General features: G+C 42.2%; 1 protein-coding gene and 1 pseudogene across 7 annotated transcripts in view; one reads left to right on the top strand and one right to left on the bottom strand.

Annotated features, from left to right (window-relative positions):
• LOC149185264 (uncharacterized) overlaps window positions 1-21786 on the bottom strand; it is a 361912-nt gene that overhangs the window by 230366 nt on the left and 109760 nt on the right. The window lies entirely within an intron of this gene.
• On the top strand, window positions 2285-2818 carry LOC149185265 (xyloglucan endotransglucosylase/hydrolase protein 9 pseudogene; annotated as a pseudogene).

Here is a 21786-nt window from a genome sequence, read left to right as displayed (position 1 = left end):
TAACAGTATGCATGGTCTCCTTTGGCAGAGTCTCATTATCAAACACTTGGAATATCAAGGATGACTTCATCAGATCAACAACATGTGTTGTTGTCTGGAGTGATCAAGAGATTTTCAGATCCAATTTGCTTCCTTCTCCATACTTGTGTAACTTTCTTCTCTGGCTTGGATGTTATGGTTTTAGCTTGTTTAGGGACCCAAGTCAAGTTACAATCACGAGCCATATGTCCAATTTTATGGCAATTGAAGCACTCCATCTTGTTCATGAATGAGGAATCATGACTTCTTGCAAAATTGCTTCTAGGAGATTGACGGGGACCATTATATTTGTCTTTGTGATATGCCCTACAATCTTTTGCCATGTGCCCAAATTTTGTACAAGAATAGCAATAACCAAGAAATATACTTTGGTACCTGGGAGATGAAGATTTCCTTGATGTACTTCTGAAGTCTTTTTGCCTTGGGATTCTTTGATGATATTCATTGCCTTTTGTATTCTTGACACCATCTGCAAGTCTTCTTGGAGTAGGATTTCTTCTAATGTTGTCTTGATTCTTCTCCTTGCCTTTGTTGGAACTAGGAGCATCAACATTTCTTCCAGGCTTCCTCACATCCTTGATGTTTGAAGCATTATCATTCTTGCTTGAGGATTCACCTGCATAGCCAAGACCTGATTTATCAAGGGGAGACCTTTGATGACTTAGGATGTCATCTAGGGTTTGAGAACTTTTCAAGTTCTTATTCAGCAAGTCAACTTCCTTTTTAAGAAAGACAATTTTTTCCTTCATTTCCTTGCATTCTTCATCCTTCTTTGATAGAATGATCTCCATTTTTTCCTTCATCTTGGTTGCTTCACATGATATGGCCTTAAGAGAAGTGATTTCCGATCTTAACTTGGTGATGTCATCTTCCTTTTCTTCTAGTTGGCATATTATGGTGTTTCTCTCCTTTTTCAAACTGTTAATCTCTTCCATGGCAACTATAAGTTTAGTCAAGAGATCTTCTTCAAAGTCTTCTTTGCTTTCTTCTTCTTCTAGGTCTTCTTTGGCCTTGATGTCATCATTCCTACTTTCAGCTTCCTTGATGGGTTCCGGATATCCTTCTTGCTTTCCATCATCTTCTTGCCTAGAGGTCATGGTCACCTTTACAGAATTTGGTAGCCCATTCAAAATTGCCTTCATTGCTCTTGTATTGTATTCCTTGGATTCATCGTCCATCATGCTATCAGTAATCATTGATTCCCATACTCCAATGCCTTGAGCCTGTTAGACTCCGTCTCACGTCAGAGATTGATTCTTCTTCAAAACCCTGTTTTGAAGAAGAAATCATAATGTATTGTTTTAAATTATGTAATTTATGTTCCAGCTTTTCAAAAATTAGCAGCAACTTCAAACTCCTATTCCTGCACAAGCACAATTCAAAGCATCAATCAGAGGCAAAGTTATTAAATACATAGGAATGCAAGTTGAGGTGAGCAAGTATACAGAAAGTGGGGTTCAGAAAGACATGGCCGTGCCACAGAGGTTCTGCAGGCTGTAAAGTATCCCCATTCAGCTGCACAGTCTACAACTCAAATGAGTGCATGCCATTCTGAGGGAACTCTATCACCACTGCATCTTGAATCTATAGCAGACACAAAAGTTGAGAAGATTAATTCTGATGCTTCTAGTCAGCATACTTCCCAAACGAGCCTAAGAAATGATATATCAAGAAACAGTGATGCTGGGACGAAACAGAGGAAATCAGGAAGACTCTCATTAATGGGGTTAACAGGAAAGAATCGTAGTCTTATGAAGAACCATGAAACCGAGCCAGCTATTGAACCTGGGATTTTAATGACCAAGGATGAAGACAAAGCTGACAGCTTTGATATTTTGGAGAGATATGTGTACAAGCATAGCCTGCGCTCCTATAGGGACTTACCCTTTAAAGTTTCGAAATTGGGTACTGTATATAGAAATGAGATGTCAGGAAGGTTACATGGTCTTTTCCGTGTAAGGGGTTTCATCCAGGATAATGCACATGTCTTCTGTTTGCCCAGCCAGATCAAGGAAGAAATAAGAAGTGTTTTAGATCCGACAGAAGCAATATTGTCTCAGTTTGATTTTAAAAATTATGAAATAAACCTATCGACAAAACCTAAAAAGGCAGTGGACAGTGATGTTATTCGGGAGAAAGCAACCCGTGCTTTAAAAGATGCTCTTGAAGACAAGGGGTGGGACTATTCTGTTGATGAAGGAAATGGTGCATTTTATGGTTGATTGACATTGGATATGGAATATATATGTTGCAGCTCTCTTCGAATGCAGGGGCAAAGCATGATGAAATGGATTTTGAATTTCTGGAGAATGTGTCTGGGAAGCCTTACATCGTGCAGACGAACATATACGCCCATGGAATTGGGAAGAGAGAGCAACGCATTTATTTGTGGTTCGACCCCACTGCGGACTTTCACACATATTCCATTGAGTGGAACCCGCATCACATCATATTCTATGTGGACGCCACTCCCATCAGAGTATACAAGAACAATCAAGCAATGTGGGTGCCGTTCCTGAACAGCCAAGCCATGGGAGTTTTCTCCAGCTGGTGGAATGCGGATGATTGGGCTACTCAAGGAGGGCAAGTGAATACCAATTGGAGCAACGCTCCCTTTGCTGCTTCTTATACAAACTTCCGCGTTGAGGGGGCGTGCCAAGTCAGATCAAATAGACACATCTCCAAGTGGGTGCGCAAAAATTACATGATCTATGACGACTGCGGAGACAAAAACAGATATCCCGTTCCTCCACCAAAATGCGGCAGTTTAGTTCTCTAAAGCAAGCAGTACATTAATTTTGTCAAAATCTAAAGAGTGTATAGTACCAGTGGGTTTGTATTTCCTAGTTTGCCTACAGTTCAGGTTGATTTCAATTTGCCTCAGCGATTTGATCTATTCTATATTGATTCAAATTCAGAGAAAAAAACGGCCCATCATGATTCACAGGGCCATCCTAGGATCTCTTGAAAGGTTCTTTGGCATATTGATAGAGCGTTATGCTGGTGACGTTTCTTTGTGGCTTTCTCCAGTGCAAGCCTGTATTGTAACCTGTAACAGGCACTCAGGTTCAATATCGTCGAAAGGTAGTGGCAAAGATAAAAGAGAACTCGAGACCATGAACATCAATGAAGTTATAGAAAAAATTCAAAACGCAGCAACTAATAGAAATTTTATAGCATAATAAAATTCAATATTACCGTTCCCAATATGGCAATTTCCTCAAAGTGGCAAACATCTTTTCAATGGTCATTTTGGCAGAAGCCATCTTCCAGAGTGGTATGCGATGTGAAGACCGCGTGGCTGGCCAGTTGTCAACATGGGAGGATTGTGTCATCAATGAGAGCCTACATAATAGAAAAATAAGATTCGATCTTCTATTAATAGCTTCAGTTAAATCTCCAAGTGGATCTACGCCCCAATTGATATCTTTAAGTGGCCATCAGAGGATTTTAAACAGCATTGAGTTGTTTATACATAAGTCGTTGTTTTATAGAACCTTCTGCATATGAATTAAATATATCAGTAACGTGGCAATCGTTGCAAAGTGGCGTTCAAAGGTGCGATTACTTATTTCTATCATCAGCCAGTTTTCATGGGCCATTCGAAATCTTCACGCTGGAATAATGGAAGACTGTTCTATCTTTGGGAGCAGATGGAGGATCCTTTTCTATTTTCATGGATTTAGTTGAAACAGCGCCCCTGCTTTTGGGGGTCGATCTGTGGTTTTTTGTTTTAGTTGATTTAATGTATAAAAAATAATTTTGTAAAGTAGAAGAGAGGTAGAGAGGGAGTTTTTCTGAGCGCTGGGAGCTGCTGGAGAAGCAGAGAGCTTTGTATTGTACAGTTTTCTGCAGAGAATTTAATGGAATTTCACAGCTCTGTTTGCTGAGATTCATGTGGTATGTTGATTTAGCATAAGTTTTTCCCTTTGTCTCATATGTAATCAGTATGTTCCATTTCATTTCATGACCCTTTCAAGCTGAACAAATGAAGTGATTAGGTAGGAATTCATAGTATTATATGCTCCTCCTATAAGTTTGTTCGCATTCGATGTTTTCTACTGTTTAAGGAGGATTCAGAGTTATTGTCTGCCCTCCTTAGCTCCTCACCAGTCTTGCCATCCCATTTGAAACCAGATTTGGTGTTAAATTGCATGCCTACCTTGCCTCAGTTGATAACCTGTGTAGTCATTATATTTTTCTGTTTGAAGCTGTGATTTTGCCCATGTAGCCCAGAAAAGCCCCGTCATTCCATTAAAAAACCCCAAAAATCATCAAATCCAAACCCCCTATCAATTTACTAGCCTAAAATCTTTATTTCTATTTGGTCAGCCTAATTATATTATAAGATCTATCAAATCTGACCCGAGAGAGCCTTCTCATACCTCGTAGGGCTAGCTACGAGGTGAAATGGTTTGATGTAGCCTTGAAGGTTTACCTTCCTCAGCCTGAGGTGAAATCTCAAGCGCTAACAGAGCCATTAAGAAATTTTTCATTCTTACCTTCCATACATCAAAGTTGCCATTGAACACTGGAACTTTCCCAATTTTATTGTCTTCAGTTTTCATGTCCGTGCTAAGAGTTTCTCGCACGGATCTGGCCTCCAAAAGCATGCTCATGACAAACATCGATTTGATCTCAACTGTTACAGGTCTGCAATATTTTTTGCTAAAATGCGAGTTTCATCCAAGTATGCCACCGAGACAGTTGTGTATGCGAGTTATGCCATAGAGAAATGTTGTATATCTGAGTTATGCTACCGATACCTGTATTGTACGCGAGTTATGCCACAGAGACTGTTGTGTATACATCTACTTTTAAGGTCTGAGCTTCACATTATTTATATAGTCATTTTAGTAAGGGACATGGCAGTTTGTTTTAAGGAACTGACAAAGATTATTTGGGAGGAAGGCGACATGTGAAGATAAATATATTTAAATACGTAAACTTAGTGTCCCCCTTTTTTTTCTTAATGATCAGTAGTCTCATAGTATCCTTTATTCGCAGCACAACAACTTGAAGAGGACATGTCAAATATTGGTCTTCCATGTGATATATCACACATGCATTACCTCTATCTGCCCTGCGAAAGATGGATCATATATATAAAAAACTATGCAAATGACCTTGTCTACCATGTGAGTAATGTATTACAACATGTTGCCTGTATTATACAGTATGTCTGCCATGTAGGAACATGTATGCCATGTGAGTAATGTATTACACCATGCTGCCTGCATTATACATTATGTCTGCCATGTAGGCACGTGTATGCCATGTGAGTAATGTATCACCATGCTGCCTGCATTATACATTATGCCTTCCATGTAAGAACATGTATGCCATGTTTGTACACCATGTTGCATTATACATTAAGTCTGCCATGTATGATCATAGGGAACATGTATGCCATGTTTATCTGTCATTAAACAAAGTCTATACATGTTTGTCTGTTATTAAACAAAGTCATTTTTGTTGAGAAATCTAGGGCAATTTAAAAAATTTGATTTCTCTTAACTATGATAACTGCTTCTGATATATTTTCTTCACTTACTTATGTTCTGCTTATTATTATGATATGTTATCATCAACCAGCTATCAAAACAAGAAGATCATCAAAGCACAAGTACACAAGATGTAGGCTCCAAGCCAGGGAAAAAACCTCTCCAAATCGTGAGAGGAAAAACCCTTTGAACTCTTTCTTATAGAATCTTTATTGACGAATTCCAAGACCCAAACTTTGACTCAAGAACACCTTCAAAGATCAAGATGACAATACCTCCAAAATGTACCCAATCAAGTTCTTCTTCCTACAACTTCTGTCTACAATGTAGATCTGCAATTTTACTGTAATAGGTTGCTCATTAGCTCAAGGAGAGGCTCACCTAGCCTTCCTATTCCTTCGCTGTCCTTGGAGATTGGTTTCCTATACCAATACCCCTAACCTTATCCTTGGAACGAAGCTTTTTGAGGCTGAGAGGATGACTGTCCTAGAACAGCGAGGACAAGTCTGCAATTTCTCAGGAAACAGTTACACGTGAGAGAGGTGTTAGGGCTCTTCTAGCCCTCCTATGCCTTCGCTCTCTTGTAGACTTCTTCTTGGTGTTTTTCTCCTTCAAAATGCTTCAAGATCGAACCCTTTACTTCACAAAATGACCATACAAGATGATGCCCTAATCTTGGATTTGTTGCCGCACGTGTGAACAGACTTCTTGGTATTTTGGATAAGAAGACTACTTTGCTGGATTGCAGCTCCTTTCTTTGACCTTTCACTTCGACTATTCTTCTCTTAGAGACTGAGTTCGAATGTGTCCTTGAGGAGGTATCTTGGCTGCCTATATATAGGCCTTAGTCCTCATCCTTTGGGCCAACATAAACCTGTTGATGGTGCTGGACCCACCAACATGTTAGGGGATCTTCCCGGCAAGAAGTCCCAATTTGACCTCAGACCATTTGGTGTAGGAGTCCCAACAGTGGGCCGTACAGTAATGCCTTGACCGCGATTTCGCATAGAGGCAAGTAAGATAACTTTGTTGGTAGCAAGGGTGTAACAGCTACAGTAAAACAAGGAAGATGCATGAGAGGTTCTAACTTGTAACACACTGAGGGTGAGGTGAGTGCGCCCCTTGTAAACCTGTAATAGTACTCGACTTGAAAGGGAACACACGAGCGAAGATGCATCACGTGTTGGAAAGCAAGTTAGCGAGCAATCCAAAGTGATGGTTAAACCAACAACACAATTCAAAAAGATTCATACATACTTATACAGAATAGTCCATACATGCATGCGTAAGCAAACAATACAACATATGCATGAAACATGTTGGCTCTTGTTATATTAAGAAGTGTAAGCTCCAGTCATACAATACATCCATGTCCAACCACTAGTTCCAATAGTGGAACGTTACAGCCACAACCGCTTGCTCCACCAAAGAGATGTACTAGCTTTGCGCAGTGGAGAAGCCAAGGCTGGTTACAATACTGTCCAAGCTCTCTCTAAGATAGTCTTATCGAAAGCTTCACTGACCAAAAGCCTTTACAACGAGTTATGAGGTTCTATTTATAGCAAAGGGCGGGGTGACCCTTGACATTCCCCTTTGTGACAATTCATCTACCCTCATGACTCTTCATCTACTCTATGACTATTACATCCAACTATCGACACTTGAACTTCCACTTGACAAGACGTTACATTACAATGCACATGTGCTCATGTGAGACAAAATGGCTTGAGCAAGCCACACAAGACATCACTGACACTTGGTCCGTTGTGGTGAGACCAACTCCTTGACATGCTTGTGATGGTGAAGTTGGTGAGTTGATGCCAAGCTTGGTCGTCCGTGATGGTGTGCATGTGTTCCATCGTGACATCTTGATGAAGCGAACTCTTGCCTCTGTTGCATCCCAGTGCATTGGTGTGGCTCCTCTGTCCAACTCGTCTGCTAACATGCACATGGTCTTCTTGGGTGCGGCTGAACCGGCAACACACTGATGCATAGTGTCTGTGTTGATCTTCCAATGTGTGTTGGTGGTCATGCACATCGTCGGACTTGCTTTTTGTCTTCGCGTGTGCCAAATGGGTGGGATTGCATGCGTGCGCACAATGACATGCATGTTTTTGAGTTCCCTTGCATGCGATCAACAACACCGCTCACCATGTCTGCTCCATGCCAGCTGTTGGGATGGATCTTTAACTTGTACGAGCGCAGTGTCATTCATCTATGCATGTTGTGCCCCCTGTTGTACCTGTTCCTACTGCAACTCATTCGCTCGTCTGTGCAGCTCATGTTCTTTCTTTAGTTGTTGCTTCAACACATGCAACTCCTCTGTTCCATTCTCTACCCTCGTGTGATCTTCATGTCGCACCGTCACCTCATAGCCTGAGTCTCCAAAGTTGCTTTCATCACAAGCGGATCTGCTTGAGCTTGCAACTTTGTTCCGCCTCTGTGTTGTCAACAACCTTCCTCTTGCGTTCGTTGCATCCAACATGCTGCCTTTAGGTGATTTTCATGGTGTTGCTTGTTATGAAGTTGTTGTCCTTATATCTTCATGTCCTTGCCTACGAACAACTTGATGTCTTCGTGGGTAGGCAAGTTCATAGACACTTGATCGACTACATCCCCAAGTGTGCTCTAAACGGTGTCTTCGACTCTGCTCTCCTAAAAACCATTGTACCTATACTGCTGAGAGGCAGATGAACACCTACAATACCTGGAGACATGGCAACACTCATGGCAAGCAATCTATCAATCGAAAACCAAAATGAACTTGAGAACTGACTTGCAACATACTTGTGTGACTATTCATAAAGGTCAAGCAATTTCGGCCGGGAGGTTAGGAGACTGAGTGCCAAAATTGCGCAAGGCACAGTCTGGGCTGCTGGGAGGTTCACTGACTGCTAGAACTGCGCAATGCATAGTCCACTCTGGTTGCTGACTGCTGGAATTGCGCAATGCGCAATCTCAGATGGCAATGGGTGCAGGCTCAGTGACTACATTGCGCAATTTTCTAGGCCAGCAGTCACTGTCCCTCAGAATTGCGCAATGCAAGACTAGAGGATAGTAATTGGGCATAAATGCGCATTTCCTGAGAGGAAAACAAAGCCTTCCCTCTCAGGATTGCACAACGTTGTCTTGGTGAGGCAAAGCCCAGGTAAAGGATATCCAGACTCGTCGACGGGCAACTAAAATCGAATGTGAATGCGAATGCATGGCGATACTGAGTGTAAGCATAAGTGAATGATCGTGCATGCAAACAGTGAATGAAAGATTCAGAAAACGGAACAACATGCATGTGGGTGAGGCGAGTCGCTGAATCGGTGACTGTTCGTGAAAAACAGTTTCATGCATGCGATAGCAGTGAGATGTTGACGAAAACTAAAGCGGTGCTAATACAAGCTAGTATGTATCAAAACGACAGCAAGCACTCACTGAAATCAAGCAAGTAGCATTCATATGAAGCGAAACACAAAAAGCGCCAGAAATGCAACATAAGACATGAAAAGCGGGCTTACCCCAAAACAGCTGAGCTGAACGTGCCGACGACTCCTAGATGCAATGTGGGATGTCAGAGCTGCAAGGTCGACGTGAAGAAAGAGCTCTACAGTGTCTGGTTCATGAGTTTTGATAAAATTGAGGTTGCAACGCTCATGCCACAAATCTAGGGAAAGCAACACTTGGTGGGAAGTTTCTGCAATGATCCTTGCATGTAACCTCCAATTGCTAAAAATAGATCCCTGAAACAAAGGATGCCTTTGCATGTTGCCTTGGGAGGAGCAACCCATGCATGCAAATCAGTTTTTCTCGATCCCATAGGGAACCGATCAACTCAGCTGTACATGCAACAATCTGCTCAACTGCTGGGAGAAAATGCGCATTTTTGGAAGGGATCTGGGCTAGCTACCCAGGAGATTTGCGCAATTTCTGGGCAGAGCAGCAAATTGCTGCCCAGGATGAAGCCTGACTAGTAGAATTGCACAATTCTGGAGCCCAGCTAGCTGCCAGACAGAATTGCGCAAATTCTGGAGGGAAGGCTGATTTCCCTCCATAATTACACAAATTTTTGAGGGAGTTGCTCAGCATGCAGATGGACCAAGTCCGGGAGAACAACGTGTGAGGGGAGTGCAACAAGTTCTAATGGACAGGTTGTCTTTCTGCAAGAAAATCACTGAAGCTTGTGTACTTGACGAAGCAAGACATGCTGCTGTGAAAGGTTGGTAGGGAGGCTCCAAAAAAAAGCTAAGGCAAAATTTTGGAGGGTGGTTGTAGCCGCTACAACACTTAGCGACACACTAGTAGAACTCCAGCTCTCTGAATGGACTTTGTTCGTGAAAAGCAAATCTAACACCTCTGGATGTATTGTTCAGTTCTCAGCTCATCTTGGTTTCACACTAGCTTGATTGTAAGATGTAGCATCTACCAAGCTCTTGGTCGATTGACACACATTCCAAGCCAAGGCAACACAGTTGTTTCAATTGGGGTTGAGGGGTATATTGGTGCACAAGCAGTATAGTCGTCAAAGTCTTAGTTTCATCTCTGGTGTTGCTCCGCTGCCAGCAGGCCTGGACAGTACCTCGACGGAGTCACATAGGAACACAAGCATGGCTTCGCTGCCAACGAGCCTGATCAGTACCCCGGCGGAGTTACTTGCATCACCTCTCTGTGTAGGAAGCCTTTCTTTTCTTTCGCCTTATTCATTTTCATTTTGAATTTTTTTACTTTTTCATTTTTTCATTTTCATAACTATGCATAACACTTATTCATTTCAGAGGCGAAAGAGGGATTCCGACTTATTGAGAGCAGAAGAGGTTGTTCCAATAGAGAAGTAGTTTATTATACCTCTGACATATACCTCTAACGTGCCTGTTAAGTTTTTCCCCCTCACCTTACTCTACTTGACTGTGCTGACAAGGGTTAACCCAAAAACAACCGACTAGAGTAGGTGACACTAGTTAGCGCGCAAGCGTTGCGTTTTTACCAAGGTTCACCTCGAAGAGTACGTATTTTCCTTCAAAGTATCATGGACTAAAAGTAACAAGTTCTTCATAGAGAGGCAAGATGACAAATAACCAAGTAGTGATAGTTGTACAAGGCCTCTTATACTTTACCCAGCTTGCTTCAAGAGCCATACATGGTTTCATGCAAAACTAACCTACAAACAAAACAAATAAACAAACAAACAACAAAGCAAAGCAGAAGCAGAAGCGAAAGCGAAAGCCAAGCGAGTAAGCAAACAAGCAAGCAAATGAACAAACAAACAAAGCAAGTAAGCAAACAAACATGCAAGCAGACTAACTGAAAGAAAACACTTCTCCTACTCCTAACCTAACGGCGCATGGGCATGATCACGTGAAAGCATATTTCCAATGCAGCCATCGTTGCATTGGTTGACCCATGTTGGTGAAGGCTTGGTCCGCGAGCAACCCAATTGTGCGAACCAGCAAGCAAAAAAGATACAACAATGAAGACAACCATACTTCGTGTTTCAAAGAGCCCACAGGACATAAGTGAGTGCGAGTGTATGACTAGCAGTCTGTGGATTTATCACAATGTTGTGTGACATCGTGTGCAGCTTTGAAGCATATGCACACTCTTCACTGTGACATGCAAGCAAATGAAAGAAACAAAGACAACTTGTGTCGTGCACACATGCTTGCAATGTAAGATTCCTCCAATGCATGAGCGATGGGATCATGTAGTTCAAGTGGAGGAAGTATGATCTGTGTGTGAAATTGATCTTCAATGCATACAGATGAGTGATGAGGAGCCTCGGATGATTGAACAATTTCCTGACCGGAAGTGAAACCAACCTCAGGACAGCGAGGGCCTAACATAACCATTAGCTCGCGCTGAAGTGGCTCGACAGTCTAAGGTGTTTCAACTTCATCGTTAGATAGATCATCATAAATCGGTGGCTTCGAAAAATCAACTGCGATAGAATCATGATCGTGATCGAATATGGAAGTAAATGGATCACGACAGCCACGATCAGAAAAATCAATGATTTCATTGGCATCCTCATGATCAGATGAATCAAACAAAGGGGTAGATGAAAAGCGAACAAATTTATCCTAGTGTTTCTAGAAAAGGCAAATGAAAGATCAAGTGGAATTTTAATGAATAACTTATCCTCTCCGTTGTTGGATGATGGACTGACATCCGGTGTGTCCTGCGAGTGATCAACAATGGGTGCATCTGTGGATGAAGATACACATGCGAAATCATGGATGGCAAGTTCACCAAAGATGTCAGGAAGGAACGGAGGAGGCTCGGACGGAAGGGAGTCATCCTTCGCCAAGTGTTGATACTCAAGCTCCCACTCATACTCTTCATGAATGACAGCGCATGTTGGTTGTGCAACACCAACTCCGTCAGTGGCTTGTTCCTCGTTCACAACAAGTGTAAAGTCCGAAATGGAAGAACACACGAAAATATCTTCCGGAGGAACAGCCGAGTGTGAAGACAGAGGTCGTGGAAAAAGATGCATATGACAACTCGATGGACTCACAACCAAATCTGAGCAAAAATTAAGCAAAGTGATGTTGGGAGGATGTGATAGTTGAACAGGTGTGTGAGCATGATCCTCAACATCACTCTGCAGGGGTGGAGTTGTTTGATGAGGGGATGGCGGACAGTCACTTGGGACAGCAATAGCCTCCGTCTGAGATTGCGCCGCCCCATTAGTGAAGAACGTTGAGCGAGACTTGATTTCAAACTTCTTCTTGGAACGAGCAAATTTCTTAAGACAGTACTCGAATCAGTCACAAAGATAGAAAAATTTCATTTGGCTCTTCGAAGCTTAAAACTGCAAGTCATAGAAGCACTACCAAAAATCCATAATCGATTCATGCGGAGCCTTCCATTGTTGTAACAGTTTTTGGTCAAGATGGTCTGGATCAAAATGGTAGAAAGTGTCTTTAATAAGATCACAGAAGTGCTCAAGTGAGTGCACGTTGTCAGCCGGTAGGTTGTACAGCCACCAAAGTGGAGATTCGCGAAGTGTGTATGCAAGCAGCAAGCTGGCATGTTCGCCAGAACAACCATCTTCCTCATGAACCATGGAAAGAAAGTCATGTAAAAACTCCGACCAAGCCACTTCGCCTTCACCATCATACGTGTAAGTGGACAAGTGATCGAAAAACTCCCTCGTGATGGTGACATCTTTGTGATTGGAAAAACATCGTGGAGGGAGGAGAGTGCAAGAATCCATGATAGATATGCAAAGCTTCAAAACAGGATGAGAGGACACAGCTTGTCATTTGGCCTTCCTTCTAGCGCTAGAAATGTTGACGGTGCTGGACCCGCCAACATGTAAAGGGATCTCCCCAGTAAGAAGTCCCAATTAGACCTTAGACCTTTTGGTGTAGGAGTCCCAGCAGTGGGTCGTACGGTAATGCCTTGACTGCGACTTCGCACAGAGGCAAGTAAGATAACTTTGTTGCTAGCAAGGGTGTGACAGCTACAGTAAGACGAGGAAGGTGTGTGAGAGGTTCTAACACACTGAGGGTGAGGTGAGTGCGCCCCTTAGAAACCTGTAATAGTACTCAGCTTGGAAGGGAACACATGAGCGAGGATGCATCACAAGCTGGAAAGCAAGTTAGCGAGCAATCCAAAGTGATGGTTAAACCAACATCACATTTTAGAAAGATTCATGCATACTTATACAGAATAGTCCATACATGCATGCGTAAGCAAACAATACATATATCATTTAGAGTAAACCAGATACAAAGAATACAATACAACATATGCATGAAACATGGTTGCTCTTGTTATATTAAGAAGTGTAAGCTCCAGTCATACAATACATCCATTTCCAACCACTAGTTCCAATAGTGGAACGTTACAGCACAACCGCCTGCTCCTCCAAAGAGATGTACTAGCTTTGCGCAGTGGACAAGCTAAGGCTCATTACAATACTGTCCAAGCTCTCTCTAAGATAGTCTTATCGGAAGCTTGGCTGACCAAAAGCCTTTACAACGAATTATGAGGTTCTATTTATAGCAAAGGGTGGGGTGACCCTTGACATTCCCCTTTGTGACAATTCATCTACCCTCATGACTCTTCATCTACTCTATGACTATTACATCTAACTATCGACACTTGAACTTCCACTTGACAAGACGTTACACTACAATGCACATGTGCTCATGTGAGACAAAATGGCTTGAGCAAGCCACGTAAGACATCACTGACACTTGGTCCGTTGTGGTGAGACCAACTCCTTAACATACTTGTGATGGTGAAATTGGTGAGTTGATGCCAAGCTTGGTCGTCCGTGATGGTGTGCATGCGCTCTATCGTGACATCTTGATAAAGTGAACTCTTGCCTTCATTACATCCCAGTGCATTGGTGTGGCTCCTCCATCCAACTCATCTACTAACATGCGCATGGTCTTCTTGGGTGCAGCTGAACCGGCAACACACTGATGCATAGTGTCTGTGTTGATCTTCCAGTGTGTGCCGGTGGTCATGTGCATCAACTGTCAACTACATGTTCAGCTCCAGTCGGACTTGCTTATTGTCTTTGCCTTGGTGAGTGTGCCAAATGGGTGGGATTGCATGCCTGCGCACAATGACATGCATGTTGTTGAGTTCCCTTGCATGCGATCAACAACACTGCTCACCATGTCTACTCCATGCCAGCTGCTGGGATGGATCTTTAACTTGTACGAGCGCAATTTCATTCATCTATGCATGTTGCGCCCCCTGTTGTACCTGTTCCTTGCAACTCATTCGCTCGTCTGTGTAGCTCATGTTCTTTCTTGAGTTGCTGCTTTAACACATGCAACTTGTTCTGTTCTCTGCCCTCATGTGATCTTCATGTCACGTCGTCACCTCATAGCCTGAGTCTCCAAAGTTGCTTTCATCACAAGTGGATCTGCTTGAGCTTGCAACTTTGTTCCGCCTCTATGTTGTTAACAACCTTCCCATTGCGTTCGTTGCATCCGACATGCTGCCTTCAGCTGTTGTTCATGGTGTTGCTTGCTATGATGTTGCTATCGTCATATCTTGATGTCCTTGTCTACGAACAACTTGATGTCTTCATGGGTAGGCAAGTTCATAGACACTTGATCGACTACATCCCCAAGTGTGCTCTAAATGGTGTCTTCGACTCTACTCTCTTGGAAACCATTGTACCTGTATTGCTGAGAGGCAGATGAACACCTGCGATACCTGGAGACATGGCAACACTCATGGCAAGCAATCTGTCAGTCGAAAACCAAAATGAACTTGAGAACTGACTTGCAACATACCTGTGTAACTGATCATGAAGGTCACGCAATTTCGGCTGGGAGGTCGAGAGACTGAGTGCCAAAACTGCACAAGGCACAGTTTGGGCTGCTGGGAGGATGACTGACTATTGGAACTACGCAATGCACAGTCCAGTCTAACTGTTGACTGCTGGAATTGCGCAATGCACAATCTCATCTAGCAATGGGTGCAGGCTCAGTGACTGCATTGCGCAATTTTCTAGGCCAGCAATAACTGTCCCTCAAAATTGTGCAATGCAAGACTGGAGGACAGTCACTGGGCAAAAATGTGCATTTCTTGAGAGGAAGACAGAGCCTTCCCTCTCAAGATTGTGCAATGTTGTCTTGTTGAGGCAGAGTCCGGGTGAAGGCTGCCCAGACTCGCCGACAGGCAACTGAAAGCGAATGTGAATGCGAATGCATGGCAATACTAAGTGTAAGCATAAGTGAATGATCGTGCATGCAAACAATGAATGAAAGATTCAAAAAACGGAACAACATGCATGTGGGTGAGGCGAGTCGCTGAATCGGCTACCAATCGTGAAAAACATTTTCATGCATGCGACATCAATGAGATGTTGACGAAAACTGAAATAGTGCTAGTACAAGCTAGTATGTATCAAGCGCTCACTGAAATCAAGCACGCAGCATTCATATGAAGCGAAACACAAAAAGCACTAGAAATGCAACATAAGACATGAAAAGCAGGCTTACCCCAAAACAGCTGAGTTCAACGTGTCAGCAACTCCTAGATGCAATGTGGGATGTCAGAGCTACAAGGTCGACATGAGGAAAGAGCTCTGCAGCGTCCGGCTCGTGAGTTTTGATAAAATCAAGGTTGGGACGTGCATGCCACAAATCTAGGGAAGGCGACACTTGGTGGGAGGTTTCTAAAATGATCCTTGCATGTAACCTCCAACTGCTAAAAATAGATCCCTGAAACAAGGGATGCCTTTGCATGCTGCCTTGGGAGGAGCAACTCATGCATGCAAATCAGTTTTGCTTGGTCCCGGAGGGAACCGGTCAACTCAGCTGCACATGCAACAGTCTGCTCAACTGATGGGAGAAAATGCACATTTTTGGAACGGAGTTGGGTTGGCTACCCAGGAGATTTACGCAATTTCTGGGCAGAGCAACTGACTGCTGCCCAGGATTGCGCAATTCCTAGGTTGAGTAGCCCTGCTGGGAAGAATTGTGCAATTCCTGGGCTGAGCAGCCCTGCTGGGAAGAATTGCGCAATTTTCTAGATGAAGCTTGACTGGCAGAATTGCGCAATTCTGGAGCCCAGCAGGCTGCCAAACAGAATTGCGCAAATTCTGGAGGGAAGGTTGATTGTCCTCCAAAATAGCGCAAATTTTTGAGGGAGTTGTTCAGCCTGCAGCTGGACCAAGTGCGGGAGAACAGCTTGTGAGGGGAGTGCAACAAATTCTGATGGACAGGCTGTCTTTCTGCAAGAAAATCATTGAAGCTTGTGTACTTGACAAAGCAAGACCTGCTGCTGTGAAAGGTTGGTAGGGAGACTCCAAAACAAAGCTAAGGAAAAATTTTGGAGGGTGGTTGTAACCACTACAACAGAACCCTTGATTAGGCCGACTTGATGAGAGGCTTCTACACTGTCCAAACAAATCATTTTGAGCAGCTTCTTGATAACATTTCGAAGGGTACATTTTGGAGTATTTCAACCATGACCTTGAAGGACTTTTGAATTGTAAAAATTACATTTTTCAAGAGTAAGAATACATGATTGTCTTCACCTTAAATGACCTAACCTAAGTCTCTCAATGGGAGCCACAACTAGATCAAGAAACTTCTTGAGCATGAAACCCATGACTCAAGCAATCAATATAGATTTTTCTTGATACAAAGAAATTACATTATTACAAGATTTGTCATTATGAAGACCGAACCTAGTTACACTTATTTTCAACACTCCCTCTTAACTAGGGAGGTATTCATACATACATGGTACATGGACATTCTCAATACAAGAGTTCTCATAAGCAAAGAGTCGGATTAGTTATCCATCTATTATAGCATCATTTCAACCAACATTGTTTCCATATAGCAAGGCCTTGACTAACAGCTCTATCTCTCAAATAGATTAGAGCACAATGTTGGCGAGACCAATGACTTATAGACACACTCGTCATTGTCTCTCTTAGGGTCATACCCACCCGGGTGTTCTTCCGAGTATGCCCTACTAGGACTATTCTTATCTTGGGTTCCCAACCCTCAAAGAATATTGGTCCTCTTGCCCACTCTTATCTTGGATGCCCTACCACATCCTCAAAGAGTGTCAAATGCCAAATGATAACTCAATCCTCCATTTCTTCTTCATTCTCGGAAGACAAAAATGTAGTGTCTATCTTTCCTGCTCAAATAGGGACGACATATCAACCAAACCAAGCTTGTCTCTAAAATACACAAGCTTCTTGTTCGAAAGCAATTTCGTTAATATGTCGGCAGTCTACTCATCGGTGGGAACATACTCCAGCTTCAGCACACCATCTTGCACCAGCTTCCGAATATAATGATACTTGTTATTTATGTGCTTTGTCTTCCCATGGAACACTGGGTCCTCAGATAGTCTTATACAGTTGGTATTATCACAATAGATAGTTGTAGGGGCCAACGGTCCTGCAAACAAGTCAGATAACAATTTCCTCAACCAGACCGCTTCCCGGCTGACTTCACATGCTGCTACATACTCGGCTTCAACACTACTTAAGGCAATTGTCTCTTGCTTCCTGCTCATCCAAGAGACCATCGAGGATCCTAGACTGAAGCATCCTCCAGTAGTGCTTCTTCCATCCTTCTCGCTGCCTCCCCAATCGGAATCAGTAAATCCTGTCAGAAGTACATCTTTTCCTTTCTCATATTTTAGGCAGTGATATATGGTTCCTCGCAAGTATCTCAGTATATGCTTGGCTGCCACCCAATGATCATGACGAGGCTCCATCTAGAACTGACTGAGAACATTTACTGCAAAACATATATCTGGCTGAGTATTTACCAAGTACATTAGGGATCCAATCAATTGCTTGTACCTTGTGGGATCCACCAGATTGGATTCAGAGTTTCTTAACAGTCTCAAGTTTGTTATCATAGGAGTCGTCATAGGCTTGCACTCCATCATGTCAAACCTCTTGAGAATTTCAATTACATACTTCCCTTGACCCAAGTAAATCTCATTGGGTTCTTGCCATACTTCCAGTCCCAGATAGTAGTGCATGGATCCCAGATCCTTCATATCGAATTCTGCAGTCAATTGATTCTTGCATTCCTGAATACGTTCTTCTACACCTGTTAGCAGAAGATCATCTACATACAATAGGATGATGACAAGTTCATCCTTTACCACTTTGATGTAGAGGTTGGGATCAGCCGAACTTTTGATAAAGCCCAGTCTTTGCAGATAAGCATCCATCCTGGCATACCATGCCCTAGGTGCTTGCTTGAGGCCATACAAAGCCTTTTTCAACCTGCAAACATAGCCTTCTTTATCCTTGACTTCGAATCCCAAAGGTTGCTCAATGTAGACTTCTTCATCTATGGTGCCATTCAGAAATGTTGTTTTTACGTCCATTTGATGAACCTTCCACTTCATGGATGTTGCCAGAGAAATCAGTGAACGAATGATTGTATATCTCACTGTAGGAGCAAAGGTTTCTTCATAGTCAATTCCTTCTTCATGAGAGAAAACTCTAGCCACAAATCTGGCTTTGTATTTGTCTATGCTCCCATCCGCAGCATGCTTGATCTTGTAAACCCACTTCGAGGTTACCACAGATTTGTTTTCCGGTCTAGGAACGATTTCCCAAACACCATTCTTCATTTATAGATTGGTATTCCTCATTCATGGCAGACTTCCATTTAGATTGCTTGGAAGCTTCTTCAAATGTGGATTGCTCATCTTCTATCAATTTTGACATGTAGGCTACATACCCAAAATACCTTTTAGGTTTCTTTCTTTCTCTAAATTTTCCACTTGCCTGGTGTCTTTCAGCATCTTGAAGTGTAGAGATCAACCAATTATGTCTCTTCCTCTTTTCAGGGATAGTGATAGGTTCGCTTGGAACTTCTTCTTCTTGATGAGCGTCTTCTTCTTCTTTATTGACTTCTTCCTCAAATATAAGAAGACCCTTTTCATCAGAATCGGATGAGATATCTTTTGACTTCTTGAATGCAATATTCTCATCAAAGATTACATCTCGGCTTACCTCTATTTGATGTCCTTCCTTGATGTAGATTTTGTAAGCCTTAGATGAATTACTATATCCCACAAATATTCCCTTCTTGCTTGCCAGATCTAGCTTCTTCCTTTTTTCCTTGGGAATGTGAATATATACCGGACATCCAAATATTCGGAGATGGTCCACATTAGGTTTCTTTCCAATGAAAGCTTCTTCGGTAGTTTGATTATTCAGAGACATGTGGGAACTTCTATTTTGAATATAAACAGCAGTCTTGGTTGCTTCTTCCCATAGGAATTTTGGTAGATCTTGGTCATGAAGCATTGCCTTGACACTTTCTTCTATGGCCCTGTTCTTCCGTTTAGCTACTCCATTTTGCTCGGGATTATATGGAACTATGAGCTCCCTCTTAATCCCAGCCTCCTTGCAGAAGGCTATAAGTTCTTTAGAAGTGTATTCTCCACCGTTGTCAGATCTTAAAGTCTTGATCTTTCTTTCTGTGAGATTTTCCACTTTAGCTTTGAATTCTTGAAATTTTGAAAAGACTTCATCCTTGGATTTAAGAAGGTAAACCCACGTTTTCCTGGAGTGATCATCTATGAGGGTGAAATAGTATAGATGTCCTCCAAGAGATTTGGTCATGAGACCACAAACATCAGAGTGTATGAGATCAAGTATCTCTTGGGCACGAGATGTGCTAAGTCCAAAAGGTTTCTTTGCAATCTTGCCTAAGGCACAGCCCTTGCATACACCTTCATGTTCTTCTTTAAGATTTTGGATTCCATTTACTATGGAATTTAGGGTTGGAAGAATTTTGTAGTGAAGGTGGCCCAATCTTCTATGCCATAGTTCACATGGACTAATTTCAATGTGAACAAGTGCTTGATTGACAGGAGAAGCCAATCTATATAATCTTCCTTCTCGGACACCAATGGTTCTAGCTTTTTCAATGCTTGAATCTTTAGCCCAAACAACTACCCTTCCATCTATAAAAGCAACTCTATCACCCTTTTCTTCTAAAGATGAAATAGAAATAAGATTTTTGCACAGACCTGGAACATATAGGATGTTGTTGAGATGAATGTTACTTCCATCTTCAAGCTTGATGGAAGTAGATCCAATACCTTTTACCAGATAGTTTTTGTTGTCACCAAGTTCCACAGAATAGGAAGACTTTCCTTTGGAGAGAGTCTTGAGTTGGTGATGGTGTCCCGTCATATGCCTTGAAGCTCCACTATCTATTACCCAAATATTCTCATCTTGAAACGTGCCAGAGAGTGCGGAGAATAAGCCATCAACTTTTGTAGATCTATCGATTTTGGAGATAAGATTAACCCATACTTGCTTGATCTTTTGATTGATGAATGATCTAATGCTTGCCAACTTCTTCATGAGGGAGGTGATCTTCTTCTTCATGCCCTTTGTAAAACCACCCTCTGATACCATGTTGAGAAATCTAGGGCAATTTAAAAATTTGATTTCTCTTAACTATGATAACTGCTTGTGATATCTTTTCTTCACTTACTTATGTTTTGCTTATTATTATGATGTGTTATCATCAACCAACTATCAAAACAAGAAGATCATCAAAGCACAAGTACACAAGATGTAGGCTTCAAGCCAGGGCAAAAACCTCTCCAAATTGTGAGAGGAAAAACCCTTTGAACTCTTTCTTATAGAATCTTTATTGACGAATTCCAAGACCCAAACTTTGACTCAAGAACACCTTCAAAGATCAAGATGACAATACCTCCAAAATGTACCCAATCAAGTTCTTCTTCCTGCAACTTCTATCTGCAATTTTACTGTAATATACTGCTCTTTAGCTTAAGGAGAGGCTCACCTAGCCTTCCTATTCCTTCGTTGTCCTTGGAGATTGGTTTCCTATACCAATGCCCCTAACCTTATCCTTGGAACAACGCTTTTTGAGGTCGAGAGGATCACTGTACTAGAACAGCGAGGACAAGCCTGCAATTTCTCCAGAAGCAGTTACACATGAGAGAGGTGTTAGGGCTCTTCTAGCCCTCCTATGCCTTCGCTCTCTTGTAGACTTCTTCTTGGTGTTTTTCTCCTTCAAAATGCTTCAAGATCGAACCCTTTACTTCACAAAATGACCATACAAGATGATGCCCTAGTCTTGGATCTGTTGTCGCACGTGTGAACAGACTTCTTGGTATTTCGGATAAGAGGACAGACTTCTTTGCTGGACTGCGGCTCCTTTCTTCGACCTTTCACTTCGACTATTCTTCTCTTAGAGACCGAGTTCGAATGTGTCCTTGAGGAGGTATCTTGGCTGCCTATATATAGGCCTTAGTCCTCATCCTTTGGGCCGACATGAACCCTTGATCAGGCTGACTTGATGAGAGGCTTCTAGACTGTCCAAACAAATCATTTCGAGCAGCTTCTTGATAACATTTCGAAGGGTACATTTTGGAGTATTTCAACCATGATCTTGAAGGACTTTTGACTTATAAAAATTACATTTTTCAAGTGTAACAATACATGATTGTCTTCACCTTAAATGACCTAACCTAAGGCTCTCAATGGGAGCCACAACTAGATCAAGAAACTTCTTGAGCATGAAACCCATGACTCAAGCAATCAATATAAAATTTTCTTGATACAAAGAAATTACATTATTACAAGATTTATCATTATGAAGACCGAACCCAATTACACTTATTTTCAACAATTTTATGTATATGGTAATGGTAAAGTGGATAGGGTATATGATGTTTGTGTAGTTGTTTTAGGAATTAAGCAAAGTCATTTCATGTATATGGTGTGAATGCTTCAATAAGG

This window comes from Pinus tabuliformis, chromosome 3_2 (genome assembly GCF_031772625.1).
Source record: "Pinus tabuliformis cultivar Carrire ecotype Pingquan chromosome 3_2, CPIR1, whole genome shotgun sequence".
Classification (NCBI taxonomy): Eukaryota; Viridiplantae; Streptophyta; class Pinopsida; order Pinales; family Pinaceae; genus Pinus; species Pinus tabuliformis.
The sequence above is the reverse complement of the archived record's forward strand: the minus strand, read 5'-3'. Positions and strand labels throughout refer to the sequence as shown.